Source organism: Orbicella faveolata, unplaced genomic scaffold (genome assembly GCF_042242905.1).
Source record: "Orbicella faveolata isolate gen_17 unplaced genomic scaffold, um_ofav_v1 contig_46, whole genome shotgun sequence".
Classification (NCBI taxonomy): Eukaryota; Metazoa; Cnidaria; class Anthozoa; order Scleractinia; family Merulinidae; genus Orbicella; species Orbicella faveolata.
Genome location: NW_028301576.1, coordinates 33,761,569 through 33,778,946, shown reverse-complemented (window position 1 = coordinate 33,778,946; position 17,378 = coordinate 33,761,569). Strand labels below are relative to the sequence as shown.

General features: G+C 38.6%; 1 pseudogene; it reads right to left on the bottom strand.

Moving 5' to 3' along the window:
* Positions 1–14,707: 14,707 nt before the first annotated feature.
* Positions 14,708–16,485, bottom strand: LOC149099918 (uncharacterized; annotated as a pseudogene).
* Positions 16,486–17,378: the final 893 nt, after the last annotated feature.

Below are 17,378 nucleotides of genomic sequence, written 5' to 3'. Positions count from 1 at the left end.
TGTCATGTCTTTCTCAATAAGAAAGAACAGGAAATGTCACCAAAAAGCACAGAAGACAGTTCTGTTATGTGATCAACATTATTGGTGGCTCCCCTGAAATGCTTGAAATCATGGCTCTGTTTTCATCATTACACCATCTTACACCTCGATCTGCTGATGTGATCCTAGTTCGGGCTGAAAGTATAAAATCGCTCGCAGTTTACTTCACATACATGTACATGTTGGATTATTTTCATCAGTAACAACATTCCAAAAAATAACTGACAAGCTCCGCTTTTAGGCTTGGCTAGATCTATATTACACATTTCCAAAACTGGTGTTGTTCTGACTTTCGGTTCTTATTGTTCGTGATTCGGTGATAACACTAAGTGCAATAGCCTATAATGTTGACAACAAGCTGGATGAAGTATTGCTGGCCATACTTTGCACTGTGTACTACGGGAACATATTTAACAGAAACTGCTTTTTTCAAAAAGTGAACACAGTTGAAGCTCTGTATCCACGTGCGTGTGGTGGAAAATCGTATACTTGAGGTTAGTATCCTATTTCCGTATCTCTTGTTGAAGACTGTTTTTCTCTGTAAGAAATAATCTATGTTGAGAGTTAAAGTTCACTGTAAATGCGGGCTTTGGGGATATCAGATTTCCCCGAAAAGATAAACAAAGGGGCGAAGCAGTCCAGAGCCTAGATCTATGGGCCACGACCAATTCTCCGACTAATCGTGTCTTATAACTTTCCTTCAGTCATCCAGTGGTTAATTGCACATTCCTCTGTATTGTCTGAACTACAATACTGGCCTGGGGATCCACTTTTGGGGGCAGCTCAAAAAGAGGGGGTTGGCCTGTTTAGTTACTAACAATGTAACTCTCGATGGTATGGTAACATCCTTGGCCCTTAACTTTACCCCCTCTTTTGACATACCCACGGGTGTAGCCAGGATTTTTCAAAGGGGGCGGGGGTCCACACAGTGTCAAAGTGAAGGTGCTACCTGTTGTAGGTACGCCCCTGATACCCACTTCTACATGAAGTGGTTCATAAACAAATGCTTAAAAAATAATGTAAAAAATAAATTTTATCCTGTAATTAGTTTAAAGTTGTATTATTATCTATTAAAAATAAAGTAGAGAACATCTTCATTGTTTCTATTCATCAATTGGACTATGAGGTCAATATTTCTTTGAGCTGATAGTTTGAGTCTGTACCAACGGTATTAATTATCACCTGATGGGAATCTTAAGCTCGCAATCCAATACAGTGAAACCTGTATTAAGACACCCTTGGGACTCTTATTAATGTCCGCTCTAAGCAGGTTCTAACATATTGTGCTATAATAGCTAATTATTAACCCTTTTGCAACAGAATGTGACACTGTGAGATCAAAGACTGCTCATAGCATAATGTTGAGTCAGTCAATGCATCAATCTGGAATAATCTACTTAGCATTGAAACGATATTGCTGAACAATGTTAAAGGAGTCTGAGCTGAGCTTTTAGAAGTAGAAAGCCCTTGAAGTGTCTGCTTGTTGCAGGTTTTGTGCAACAAAATGGCTTAATATTGGTGTCCATATCTGCTTAATAGAGGTGTCCTCTAAATGCAGGTTTATTTTGCAGTAAATAGGAGGAACATTTTGGGATTCAAGCTGGTGTCCACTTAAGGTCATTCCACTGAAACAGAACCTGCACTGAGATTTTTGGTCAAACTTTGCCTATTGACTGTTTATATTGTAGGAACTTAAACTTGGAAATAAAAATGAGGGGTCTCCATGTTCGTTTAGGAACAACAGCACCTTGTTTATACCATATAAATCCTTACAATAGCACCATGATTATAGTCACGATTGCTTGCTAAATTCACATTTCCGACGATTGTTTCTTGCTCAACACTGAGAATTGGCCTATATTTATTTTACACAGAGAAATTTATTACTCAATTCAACACAACAGAAAAAAATGATAGGTCACCATACTCGTTTTTGAGAAAATGACGATTTACCTCTATGGCAAGGTCCAGCCGCAAAGAAAAAGCTGCCATTTTTTAATGTGGGCATGCTAACCATGCGTGAAATTATAGGCAATGCAATACTGGGGAATGACCTTAATAGAGGGTGTCCGCTCAATATGGGGCTCACTTGATACAGGTTTCACTATAATATTAATTGTAATTAAATTTTCTTCAAACAATGATTTACCAGTGTTTCTCTATCAAACTTCATACTTGGGTGCAATCAGACAATCTGAAATTCTTCTACTTATATTCTTAATTAGTTGATTCAACTATTTCGGTATTTAGAGATGCTGTGGGAACACAGGCCACTGGTGATTGTTTTCACAGTGTTTTGTAGTCCTTCCAAAGACCTGTTTTCAACACCTCATCTTCTGTTAATCTGGTGGGGGATACAATGTAGCTCTGTAGCAACAGACCTTTGTTCATTATTTCATCAATGTTTAAATGGCATCTACCTTCTAATTGATCAAGAAATAAAGAAAAATGGCTTTCTCATATACATGCATCAAATAATGCACAAAGGTCATTTGTGATTGCACCATTGTGGATGGGCTGAAAAAATTCTTGCTATAGCTTGGTTTGATCTCAAAGTGATTTCCTGCCTAATCAAAACTATAACAAAATTCTCGAATGTGATTGGCTATCAGCAGCCCGATTTGAGCATTAATTGGACAGTGTATATGTGTCATGCTTGTAATTGGACAGTACGCGTCATTTTGCGGGCGCAGTTTTGGTGCACTTTGTTGAGTAAACTAATGTGTTTTTCAGCATTCATAACGATGTTTAATCGTTCAGCGCTCAATCAATGGTTTGTTCATTTCTCGAATTTTGTCATAGTTTTGATTAATTGGTAACAGGACATCGTGTCATCCAATTCAGTCTGTAATCATACTCGTGATGGTTACAGACAAATAAGGGGATGTCATTTGCTTGACAAAGATTTTCAGGTGCTATTTTCAATTCATAAACCCCTGCCATACATTGCAGTCTTCTTTGAGATAGTGCATCCTCTGTACACCCCTTGATGCAGCACTTGTTGATCCCACCAAGCAACCTTCCTCTAATATGCACTGTGGTGAGATCAACAAGTTTGTCTTGATTGGCCATTTTATTTCCTCCTGGACCGCTTAACCAATAGCTGTTACTAGAAAGTTTGAATTTCACTAAGATTTGTTTTTCAAGATCTGATACAGTGGCAGTTTGTAGTAGTCGAAATATATGAGTTTTTCCATACCAGTCTTTGACAAAAACTTGCACCATATAGGGCTTAAATGGTGAAACAAAACACAGTAAATTTCCAGGAAGAGATAAAAATATGTTGAACAAGTCAACAAGCACGTATTCAAAGATTGAAAAAACCCCCAACAAAGTGCCAAATGACCAAAAGTTACAAAGCAAAAAAGTTTCACTTGTAAACTGAAATAAAAAGCCAAAGAAAAATAATAACAGTACCAAACCATATTCTCCTACATATAACAGCATAAAATATACACATGTGAGACTTGTAAGGCTGCAGAACTGTAAGATTTCTTGTAATATGGGATGTATTGAAACTAATAATATGTATGAACCACTTAAAGCAGGAAAAGTTTCCAACAGAATTGCAGTGCAAAAACTGTTAATAGTCATATTACCAAAAATGACTGAAGACATGTAAAGGTAATGATGTGTGGAAAATAAATATGAATGAGATAAAACCACATTTTCTAACCAATCATCTGAAAGGTTGTGCAGAAATTTAGTGAAAATTTGAATTTTAGGAATAACCAAATATATTATAATTAACCCTGGTAAAGATATCACAGACAAGCCGAAAACAAGATACTGAATTATTTAAGTTTCTGTTGTTGAACATACTGTTATCTTGTCATTTTTGTTTGACTGCTTTGTTTTTGTTTTACGGTTCTTGATAGAAGAGGAATGGTTTATAAATTTCTTTTTGAAATTTGAAATTCTGTTCAAAACATGTCTCCAGTTTTTGTTCAGAACCAACCTTTGTCTTTTATGTTTAAGTGTTCTAAAATGCATAACATGAAGAAAGTTTAACAAGGAATCTGAACATGTTTTTTCGTTTGGAAAATCATCTTCATTGTTTCCTTGTTCATATATGCCTACCAAGGAACCAACAATTTTCTCAGGCAACACATGCATTGAAATAATGATCAATGAACATTGAACTCTCAAAATAGTTGCTAGAATTCCCCTGAATAGCAAGCTACCAAATGGTTGGTGTTCAATGAAATTAAATTGACACTCATAAAGGATAAGAATGCAGAGCAAGACTGTTATAAAAGTTACAATAGAAATGCAGAATCTTCGTGACAGATGATTTGTTCATTTACCGGTAGTTTATCTTCATTGTTTGATGACAGTTTGTTCTCTTGGATTTGTTTGTTTGATTTTTTTTCAGTCTTATCTGTTTTGCAATTTTGATCAACATTTGCAGGGTGTGACATGTCTATAAAACAAACTGAAAAAAGAGCTGTAGTTATTATGATTGGAAAAGGGAGTATCTATGCAAGGAAGACAATGTCACACTGTGCCAGAGTAACCAGAAGAAAAAAAGGAAAGCAAAGCTGTAAATATAACAAAAACAATGTTGTACCACTGGGTAATTGTAGAATACATGTAGTTTGTTTGGGAGAAAACCTGGCATCTGATGATCTGACTTTCATCTTCATCTGCTTTTGGCAGAGAAGCATCAGGCTTACTTTCAGAGTGATGTTGGGTGGGCATTTGTTCAGGTTTGGTGTGGTTAGGTATTTCACTGGGCTGGGTATAGCTGGGATTTTGACTGGGTTGGGTAGGGTTAGGTTTTTCACTGGACGGAGTATAGATAGGGTCATGACTGGGTTGAGTAGGGCTAGATTTATGTCTAGGATAGGTAGAACAAGGCTTTTGGCTGGATTTGCTAGAACATGGTTTCTGACTTGGCTGAGCAGGGTAAGGTTTTAGACTGGGAGGGGTAGCACAACATTTTTGGCTGGGTTGAGTAGAACATGGTTTCTTACTAGGCTTGGTAGAGCTAAGTTTGTTACTGGGTTGGGTAGGGCCAGGTGTTTTACTGTGTTGAGTAGGGCCGGAGTTTTGACTTGGTTGGTTAGGCCTTGGTATTTGATTGTGCTGGTCAGGGCTAGGCTTTGTACTGGGGTGGGTAAGGCTACGTTTCAGGGTGGGATAGGTGGGGCTACTTTTTGTACTAGGCTGGGGAGCCCGGCTAGCTTTTTTATTGTGTTGGGTAGGGTTTTTTTTTGGATTTGGCAGGGTACGGTTGACTTTATGTCTTGGTTGGGTAGGGTTGGATTTTGGGTTGGGTTTAGGGCAGCTGAATTTCTGTTTTGGCTGGCTAGAGGTAGGTTTTGGACCGTCTTGGCAAGAGCTGGGCTGGTTAAGGCTGATCTTGGATCTGGGCTGGCTGGGCCTAGATTTAGAGCTCAATTTGGTATAGCAGGGTTTGGCAATGGAGCTGCATTTTGTAGGGCTGGGATTTTGGAGAACATTGGAGATAAATTGGGTAGGGCTAGGTTTAGGACCTGGCTTGGAACTGGTAAGGGTATATGCAGGGGGAGTCGAACTTTGTTTGCTGTACCTGCATGGTATAGTTGGGTTGGAGGGTTGTGATGGGGCAGGTAAGGGAGGCCAATCACTATCTGTGATAATGAGAGGAGAGGGAACATCTTGCAGGGAGGGCACGGGGGGTGTGTTTGGTTCAGGTTTGTTTGGGGTTGACCTGGTTAGGCTGTGGTGAAACCACCTGACCAGAATGTCATTTCCTTTTGCATTAAGATGGAGTTTATCAGGCCTGTACAAATTTGGATTAAATAGGGTGGATGGCAGTTCATGGTAAAAAACAAATTCTGGAAACAATTCTTGCACCTGAAAATAAATACGAGAGTTAGTAGCAGCAACGTGTGTTTGAAGGTGATCGAATTGTGGTAAAATTGGAAATAAATGGATATGTGCAGTTGGACACTTTCGTCACAGTAAAAATAAAATTTCAGTAAGTGTGGAAGAAATAGTGGCAGGAGAATGTGAACATAAATTATTAGTGCCACAGAGGAGAGAGATGTTAGACACAGAGGAGGGGATGTTCATTACCTCAACTCTGTAAAGGATTGCTTCCACATTGTTGCCCACGATGCCTACGTTTAACACTGGAAGCGGGGAAAAATCAGGGGTAGCTGGGGGCAAACCTTTCCATGTTTTTCGTGATGGAGTCCCGTATAAGGAGAGTAGACTTTCCAGTTAGGTTTTCTGAGATCACCTTTATTTCTTTTGCTTTTCCAGCCCTCCTTCGAGGCTCCAAGGGAGCTCCATCCGTCCACTTTGACCTGTAATTGAGAGAACAGAAGACGTTGTAGTCACTTTATAAGCGATTGCAACATAAGCAAAAAAACTCAATGCGGGTTCCAAAAGCATAAAATTGGGTTTGCTGTACCATTTCAGTGTGAATCAGTGAGGAAGCAGAGGAAGCGCTTCGTTTATGTGTGTCGATGCACAACGTCTCCAAGCAGTAGAGTTTAAAACAGTCTTCACATTCCTAGCTACCGTACGAAAAACGGCTTTCTGTTAATGGGGTTCCCACTCATGTAGAGTGCTTCCATTGAAACTTTCTCATAATAAAACACCTACCTATTAGAATAGGATATTTTAAATAAGTGTTTCTCACCTTGAACTCATTGTTTTGACGAAAACAAACGTCTTCCATGTGATTCAGCGACAGAGAAATGCAGACATTTCATGAGAAAACATACACACAAAACAACTAGTTTATGAATTACTGGCAAAGATATTCTTTCAACCAGTGAAATGATTGAGAAGACACTTTTCTCTCAAGTTTGTCAGAAAACAACCTTAAAATTTGCAGCCGATTGCAAAATATCGCCATTTTACTTACTGAGAGAACGCAAATGCTGCATTCAAAAAAATTTTCCCGCGCGGCCTCTTTTTACCGGATGTGACGTCACTTTTTGGTGGATGATCCAAACACACAAGAAGTGCCAGGCATCGCAGAGTGTTCTCCCCCGCCCCTGGTATGTGTGCAACAAGCATTTCACAGAGGACTGTTTCAAAACTGAATACCAATGAATGAGTTGTTAGTAATCGGATACCCATGTTATGCACAAAGAACTCTGGGATTACCAAGGGGCAAACATTGCAAGTCGCTAGAAGGAAATATATAGCGAAAAGTTGTTTCCACATCCAAAAAAAGGATTTTGGAGAGAGATCAACACTTTGTGGCCATTATTTTATCGCAAATGGACTTGGGCAATGTTGATATATGGAAAATGTAAGTTTTTGTGTGAATAAGCATGAAATATGTGATAAAATCTAGCGATAAACTTGTTTGCTTACGTAAGGTTTATTGCAAAATTTGCATCATGTAATGATCTAAAATATCACAAAATTAGGTATAAGTCGAGAGGGAATAACCCAATAAAGCCTTTTCAGTTGTGTACAGGCTCTTTTTGGCGTATTTTGAAGTTCAGTCAGATAAATAATATCGGAAATATGCCTGCTGGCTATCATTGTGCTGTGTAGGGTTGTGACAACGATCAAAGGTACCCAGAAAAGCAAAAGATTCTTCCTCACGTTGGAATATTAAGGTTTTACTCGCCTAAGAATAAGAAAGATGTTTTGTCATGGGCTAGAGCTATTAATCGTGATCAATTCAAGGTTACAACAAGTGTGAAGGTCTGTTCAAATCATTTTGTACAAGGTTATAGAACCTCTCAATGTCCTACACCAACTTTGTACATGAAAGGGTATGATTGTGATAGTAAACCTCAAAGACCTGGTCCAAAGTTCAGATCTACAGCGAACAGAGATAAAAGTCAACAAAGAGAAAGCAAAGTTATAGTGTAGATCAAGGTCCTTCTAAGAATCTGCCCCTTGTGGAAGACGAATGACTGGTAGGGCAAAATTTTGACTTTCAACACCCAGCCTCATTATCCCCTGCATCCACTGCAGATAGTACTGATGCTATTTCTAAAATTGAAGTAGCTACACAGACACACTATAGAAGTCCATAGAAAGACAAGAGAGAATATTTCATTGACCAAGCAACTTGTCCCAAAAACTGTTATCGTTATACAGGTGTAACTAGGTCCAAGCTTGAGAGTTGCTGTTTGAATTTTTAAAACCAAAGGCCACTGACATACGTATCTGGAGGGGCAGTAAGAATACCAAGAAATCCTCAAAAAAACGAGCAACTGAAGCAAACAAAAAGACTACGGCTAATGATGGAGTCTTGACAAAATGGGAACAATTTGTTCTTACCTTAGTGAGAACACAAAAAGGTTTTGATGTGAAATTCCTGGCTGATACTCTTGACATTAACGCTTCACAAGTGCCCAGAATTTACAATACCTGGGTAACATTTCTTGCTCAGGAGCTGTCCTTTTTCGTTCCATAGCCTTCTACATCTGAACTGAGAAAATCTCTTCCAAAAAGTTTTAAAAAATTTAAGAATGTAAGAATAATCATTGACTGCCTTGAACTGTTCATACAAAAACCAAAAGTTCCTGCGAGCCAAAAGATGTCTGGAGCACTGCTAAGTTATTGGTTGGAATAACACCAACTGGTGTTGTTTCTTTCATTCCACCACTGTGGACAGGATCAATTGTTGACAAAGAAATTGTGAAGCAAAGTGGACTGCTGAACTTGCTTGAGGCAGGGGATGCAGTTATGGCTGACAACGGCTTTCTAATTTGGGATTTCCTTGCACTCAAGAAAGTCCACCATGTTTCTCCAGCTTTCTCACTACATACTCATGTTGAAAGAAACATTTTAAAATTGATACAATTTAGAATTCTTTCTGGAGTTATTCCTCTTTTGTTGAAACCAATGTTGGACAGAATTATTTTTGTCTGTGCCGCTTTAACTAACCTGTGTGGGAGAAGTATAAAGTAAGGTGCACAGTGCAGAAGCAAAAGTATTTTATTTTTTGATGTTACTGATCTTACTACATGTTACTTTAGGTTCACTGCTTTGTGTGAGTATTGACACTGAAAAGCTTCTAGAAGAAAAGAAGGAACAATTTGGTTACTATAAAACTTGTAAACTGTTGCCACAACAGTTTCCCAAATATTAGCATTAAATTTAATTTTGACTACAAATATGCCTTTACTTGTATAGGTGACAAAATCGCAGGTTTTAAAACCTGAAACTGCCATGCCAGTCTGGACTTGGAAGTAATGTAAGTGATTTTCATCAAGAAAATACTTCCCATCTTTATCTTTTTTCCCACCAACACCAGGTAACACAAAAGCAACTTTAGGGTTAAGGTCTTTCCCTTTAAATGGGCATTTTATCTCTACTGCTGTAGGGTCACAACACTGACATTTTGTAATACCATCTAGACTGGCTCCTATCCAGGAATAGTATCTACTTATGATGAGACCAGGCTCTTCAAACTCAAATGAACTGTGCTGTTTTTCGCAGGCTTTTGAATAGTAAAATTTTGCACCATCTTCTTTTATACCATGTTCTGTGGTTTCAGGATACACTTGGCTTTCTTGAAATTCTTTTTGTTTAATAAATTTTTTTACACTGAGTGATACATCAGTAATAGGATTTTTTCTAAAGTTTTTGTCTAGTATAAAGTGATTAAATTTTTTTACCGGTAACTAAAAGATGTCTCATGTTATGCCAGGTTTTGTTCTTGTATTGTCCTACAGTAGCTTTTTCAATACTCACTCTGTCATTGTCTGAAAATATCAATGGTTTCAGAAATTCTTCTGCGTAATTTAACAAACCCTTGGCTGTTGGTCCAGCAATTGCTACACCCAATACATCAGGACACCTGCTTCAATACTCCAAGCAGTCCCTGCTCAGCTAGCCGCCACCCATAGCACCCCACTACAAGCTTGGGATCCAAACACAGGACAATGTAGACCTTGCTAAAGTTGCACTAATATCTGTCACTATGTACCTGGCAGTATTTGGGGCATAATTTCGGTGCACACCTTCCACTTAGCTATCGCCTGCATCAGGCTGGGTAGGTCCCTCACCCCACCTTATTCTTAGCTACCTAACCAGCTAGGTTGGGGGGCTTTGTTCTCTGGGGGAGGGCACTATCACCCCAATTCATTCACTGGGTGTGTCCGCCAACCGCCCAAGTTTCTGCTTTGGGGTTTGTGTCCGCTAACCGCCCCACGTTGTGTTTATGCTTTGGGGTTTGAGTCTGCTAACTGCCCCACTTTGTTTGCAGGGTGTGTCTGCTAACCACCCAATTAGCTGTCCAGGGTGTGTCGCTACCACCCACTCCCGTTGCTATCCCAGGGAGCACCCAGTGTCCATGGTCCCATTTACTGCCAGATTTGTCTTGTTTTTTTTGTTCATACAATATTCACAGGAAAAAAAATTCAAAAACCATTAATGGTTTTGAAGATGGGAAAAAGTATCGTATTTTCTCAATTAAACGCCGGACCCCAATTAAACACCGGTCTCGTATAAATGCCGGGTCCACAAGGCCAATTTTGAAATAAACGCCAGGGGCATTTAATTGAGGCCGCGGCGTTTGTTCGAGGCCCAGGGGTTTATTTGAATTCAAACCAACAATTTGATTTTTCCCTTATTAAATAGCACTACTGCAACATACTAGTATGCTATGGTGTTTTGATAATCTTAATAAATGTTGAAAAGGAAAAGTCCGGAAATACCTGAATTACATCATGGTTTTCATACTTTTACCATGAGTTATCAGGATTTGATTTTAGCTAGACTCTGCTTTAATTCTCAGAATAAAGGAATACACTGCTTGCAAATTTTCACTCAACATTTATTTGCATCTCAATACCAGGGCTTGCATAACCGACCCAACTAACTGTTAACACTCTGTGTCTTACTTAGAAAGACTTCAACATTACAATATCATCTCTATTAATATTTTTTGGCCTTTCACTTGTAGATCTGTTCACTTTTACAAAACCTTGCTCTATAAGAGCTGTGGCCACAGGCACAAAGTAATCATCCTTCGGTAAAGAGGGCTTGATTTTCAGCTTCAGGGTTTTGGTTGCTGATACCAGCTGTGATCTTGAAATGAATTTTTTACTTATAGCATGAAAAGCTACAGCAATTATCACACTGGCAGTCAAGGCTGAGATAGCGTTTCATGTAGCTTCAGTTTTATTATCTGTTACAAAAAAAGAAAAGTTTTAGTGAGAAAATTAAGCATTTACTACACATATTAACAACTTATGACACCTAAAAGTACGATCATAGTGCTGCCAACCATTTCTTTTTGCTAAGTGCAAAGTTTTTCATATATTTAATAATAAATTATTGTTGTTTAGTCATAAAAAATGTAATAAAAGAATTCTCATGCTACTTGTGCTGTGTGGTCATGTGCAAGTAAAAAGCATATTGATTAATTAAGCAGTGGGAGTGTTGTCTTAAATAAAATTGTGCCAAGAGACAGACCATTTTATTTTTTCATGCCAAATAAGTTTTGCAACTTCATACTTTATATGAGTTTTCTTTCATTAGTTTCTATTATTTTTTTTACTTTATATTGGTTCACGGAATGTGGCTCCAGAAAATAACCATATGCCCCAAAGGTTTTTATGCTTGAGTCCCTCATCCACACCCTGAAATCCAATAACCTTCCCTCGGGCACATGTGGGTATGGATATTTTCTGAAACTACACAACCCTCAGTGATCAAGACTAGCTGATGATGGTGATTTTTTTAGTTTGATATGATATTTGTTCTCAGTTTTTTTCAAGCATATGAACCTTGATCTGATGTAAATACTCAATCATGCTAAGCAATGACAAATATTTGTAAACGGATTGAGATCAGGCAATCTTTCATTTGTTTGCTTCAGAGCTTGCCAAGAATTAAAATGTCCTTAACATTTTTATTATCAAGCTACGATTTCACTTATCAAGTATTTTGATTTTGAAAGAAGAAACCTATCAACACTGGAGATAGACAATTTAAAATATTAACCTTATATAACACACCTTTCTTTTGCAGGCCACTTCATCTTTTGGCTCATGACTGTACTTTTAAAGACAACTCTCATGGCTACCTGCACATTTTTCTTCTAATGCTTTGGATTTTGCATTCGTTACTTGACCATCTCCCTGAGGAGATAAAATGATAATATTTAACCCTTTCACTCCTGTGGGCCTTATGGGCCTGAATGCCTGTTATTCCTGGAGCTAATTAGAGTTGTCACACAAAATATTCATCAAAATCTAAAACATGCATGCTCAGTAGAATTTGGGGCCCTTATAGACAGAACTGTATAGTGGAAATTATTGTGGAAACATTGTTCTTCTTTATGGAAAGCTGAAAATACACACACACAAAAAGCTGTTGAAGTACAGTCGCTCGAAACTTCATGTTCATTAAAAAATTTGAATTTACCGCCATTACCGTGGTCTGAGTTCCAAACTTCTGGGTCAAAAGGCCAAATGACAAGGTTATCACTTCTAAATGTACAATGGAGAGAAAATAAATGGCTTGTTCAGTTCCTGTTGTATCTTTAAATGTTTTGCTTAGTCAATATATCAGAAATAGCAAATTATAAAATGAATTTCAATGTTCAAGCATCTTCACTGTGATACTCGACAAAGCACCGCACTTTACATAATGCAACACCACACTGTTGGCACTTATTTTTCGTCTCCACTGGATAGCCTTTCAGGGTTTTTCGGCCAGCAGATTTGCACTGTACACATTCTTTCTTTCTGCCTTCCATTTGAACCGATTGGTGGTCTTGTCTTGGCTCTTGGACAGGCACTTGGTTGGCTGGTTGCTTTCTATACGAGTAGTTGTTTATCAAGCGCTTTCCTAACTCCAACCGAAAAGCGGCTTGTGGTCGTTTTCGCTGATGGTTTCTTCTTCGGTGTTCGCATTCCAGAACATATCCATTGCAAGCAGCAACATTGAAGAGGAACCAAAAGATGTATTGGTACCACTTTTGCGACTGTCTTCCAACAGTGTAATAAGATCGAAACTGATCAGCGTGATCTACACCACCCATGTTTGCTGTGTAGACATCCGAGACACGTGGTTTTTGAATGTCGATGTTTCTTCCATTCTTCTTGCGCTGCACGGTCCGAGAAGGCTCTTCTGGCGAAACATTTGTTGACAAAAATGCCACGTCTCACTTGTCATGCCATTTTACAAATAAAAGGTTCCCTCTTTGCCACGTAATCGTTTGCCCTGGCTCCCGAAGTTTATTCTTAGCACATCACGGCAGCTCTTTGCGTGTGCATCTTACCGTCGAACAAGCATATGTTTGTTGAGCAAGTAAATGATCTAAAAGAACAGGGCTAGAAAAGAAATTATCGAGAAAAACGTGATGGTTTCTGTTGAAAAACGGACGGACCATATGCATTACAACATCATATCCCAGCCCGTGTCGCCTTCGAATCTCTTCTTCGCTTCCTAAATAAACAGAAAAATTTACAACGTAACCGTTCGAGGAATCAGCCGCCATCCACACTTTTATTCCGTATTTTGTCGGTTTAGCCGGTAAATATTGGCGAAATGATAGTCTTCCTTTAAACACTATCATTCCCTCGTCGACAGAAATGCTTTTTTTTGGCAAATAACAGCGCTGAACATTTCTCAAAACGGCAGTCAAAGCAGGGCGGCATTTGTAAAGCCTGTCAAAATTTGCTTCTCCATGCACGGGTTCACGACTTGTATCATTTAGATGCAAAAATTGGCTAATTTCTTCGATCTGTTCTTTCCCATGACTCGCTTTATTCCCTCGTTGCCCATAAAAATGTCTACCGACCAGTAATCAGCGACTTTGGGAAGAATATTCATCCCCATGATAACGCACATTCCAAAGTAAGCTTTCACTTCGGCTTTGGTTACGTCGCGCCATCGACCAAGATGTTGTTCGTTGTCAGCTAACATTTGGCGAGCATAGCGGTTTGTCTCCTCCATGATTTTGTCAAAAAGATCCTCACCAAACATGAATGTAAAAAAATCATCAGCTCTAGGGTCGGCTCCAACGTCTACAACAATTCCTGATCGTGCTGAAAATTCATCAACAGCGATGTTACTGAGGTCATCCGTCCATTGTTCTTCTTCTTCGTCACTCTCAGAGGCTTCTTCATCGCCATTTTCTTCATCAATTTCCTGGCCATCTTCATCGATGCCTTTGAAATCAATATCAGAACTATCTCCATCAATATCTCCAGTGTCTTCTTCATCGGAGTCTCCGAAAATTGCCCTGTATTCATCGAAACTAACATCTAAAGGATCTACTTGCCTCGCCATTTTTCCACTTAGGTTGTTATCAATTTGGAGTTGATAGAGCGAATTCCTTCCACAGAGGAAGTGTCTTTGCTTTATCAACTCCAAGTTGATAATAAACTATGTGGTTTTCGCACATGAACGACAATGTTCTCACATTTCTTCAACAGAAATTGTTTTTCACTGTTGCCATGTTGGCGCGCTTTGTTCGTCATGGAAGACAAAATTTGCATCCCACTATCTCTTCCTAGGGAGGCCTTTGTTATGCACAGAACTGCAATATGATTGGTCAATATCTCAATAACAATAGAAAAATATTTGGTGAGCATATATTCACACCTTTTCTTTATAGGCCAATTCACCTTTTGGCTTGTCATGATTATACTCAGTAACACTACTCTCGCGGCTGATTGCACACTTTTCTTCCAATGTTTTGGATTTTGCATTCTTTGTTCGACCATCTCCCTAAAGAGAGTTAAACTTATGTCAATGCCAAGTTGGAAAAAGGAAGAATTTATTGATTATCAAGGAATTCAATATTGGTTATGTTTATAAACACAAATGGAGTCCAGTGGGTACCATATCAAAATCGTGGCCACTGTGAACCCTCCTCCTTCGTTCATTGAGCGTGTCAAGGATGTGCTGCCGAATTCCAATCTTACCAAAGCCTGCAGGGGCACACAAACATGTTTCAGATAGTTCATCTACCATAGCATTGGGTTCCTTTAAAGCTGTTTGATTTTTTTGAAATATTGGTATGTCATTTCCAGGCCATTTTTGTACTGCATGCTCTTGAACAGTGTGCCTCCTTTTAATGAAAAAAAAATTAGACTTCAGTTTGTTGCTCTTGTCATTTCTTTCATCACTTCTTGAGTATTAACAACCAGTGATAAATTTCAATAGACACTTGCATTAAAAGAACTAAAGAATGAAATACAGAACTACCTTTTCTTGTTTTAATTATAATTAAGTTTTCAGTAGTTGCAGTAAAATCCTCTGTTAATTTTGGGGCAATTACTTAACTTTATTGTAAGAAGCTTTTCACACTGTCAGCCAACCTCTTGAGGTGATTTTGCAGAATCTGAATGTTCCCATATCAAACTGTATGCACGAAGAACAGGTTACGTATTGTACAAAGAAATCGTAGCTTCATAATTTTAATTTGGTCCAATGTGTTGTTCATGTGTCATGTCTATTGCCGCTGTTCTTCCCAATGAGTTGAAATGAGTTGAGATATTTCTGCCAACATTTATAACCCGATGTGAAGTTTATATGAAATAATTCATATATGAACTGCGGTTGTAGATGAAAATAAAGAATGATCATCTCAGTTAATTTTCCAATTTTAAGCAATCGGAAAGAAGAAGCCTGAAAAAATCAGGGCTTCAACGGGATTCGAACCCGTGACCTCCACGATACCGGTGCGATGCTCTACCAACTGAGCTATGAAGCCACACATTGGGAGCGAGGTCAATTTATTGAGTTCATATCTTCCCGTGAGGAGTGAAATGATGTGAAGTTCATATGAAATAATTCATATATGAACTGCGGTTGTAGATGAAAGTGAAGAATGATCATCGCAGTTACTTTTCCAATTTTAAGCAATTGGAAAGAAGAAGCCTGAAAAAATCAGGGCTTCAACGGGATTCAAACCCATGACCTCCGCGATACCCAGTGCGATGATTTATAACACGGTTCTATTCTTTACCTGCATTTCTTGTAAACTGAAGAGTGCTTATTTCTTGAATGCAGACAGTCAAGTTTAATACATATAATTAATAAAATAAAAAGTACAGGACTCCAACTTACTTTGCCTTGTAAATTTTTGCATCAAGAAGGCTCATATTTTTTAAGTCTTCATGAGGGCTTGCAGCCACTGAGACTAGAATCTGCTCTGGAGTCATTACTTGATGTACAAGTTGAGGTCAGAGAGGGCGACAAGTTAACTATGTCAGTATCACCACCTGAACTGTCAGCTAGCGATTTCTCTTTGACCAGACGTTGGAATTCTAGCTGTGAGGCGATGTCGCTCAGGCCGCAAGCCTGCAATTGTTCCAGCGATGCATTCTGAGCCATGTACTTTAACAATGATCCTTTTATGTTTTGTTCTGCAATAAAGAGCTAAGCTTATCTTGCTGTATTCCGTGATTTGATTGCACAAGTCTGACGACAACTACCTTTGAATTTTTCTGCAGTTTGCTCCGAAAAATGTTCTTTCACAAAAGTGTAGACTTCCTCTTTTGCCCATTCATTCATTTTCAGAAACAACTTCCAAATAATACCTCAAAAATCAAATGAGATGACAAATTCAATTGAAAACAGCTCAAAAACTAAAACTTTGTCAAAGCTTTGAGCGACACTTTGAGCGGGAAAGTTGACGTGCGGGATCTTCACTACCGACTGCAATGCAATATGGGATGTATCATGCCACTGACGAAAAACCTTGTGGACTCAGGATTGATGTTGACTCGTTTTTGCCTTGTTTTGCCTAAGTTAGGAATGTCCACGGTTTAATATGTCAAAGTGTCTTCAATTTTTTTTGTTATTGCTTTGTTTATTGGCACTAGTATTAATTCGTCCCAATGAAATTTCCCTGCTTTTTGAAACCCTACACTGCCAGGAGGATTTGATAAAATTAGCCCTCTTCAATTCGGACTTTGGTAGCACCGATCGCGACGAGTGATTCAACGTGGAGCACAACGTGGAATATTTTGATTACAGGTGATTCAACTTTAGAGGTTTGTGGAATTGGTATTGAATTGCCAACGGCAAAAACTAAGGTACCTTATTAATATCATTAATTTTTCAAATGGGATGGACAAAGATCACCATAAACCAAAAAGACCTCGAAAAGAGAAATTTAGAAAATGGACGTGGAGTGAAGTTTCCACGTGTATGTGCTCCGATCTTAGTTACAGGCATTCACATTGCCCATGCGAAACATGCAATGGTAAAGCTGTATCCTCTTCAACTGAGTTTCACCACTGGGAAAAGAACAATCTTTTGGCCAAGTGAGTTGCTTAGAATATAAATCATGGGGCATGGCCACAACTTTGTACTATTTTCATACTTTAGCTATGTAAGCTTACATGCAATCGTACAAATATAAGATTTTAAAATAAGCTTACTCAGCCACGTTTTGCAAAAGT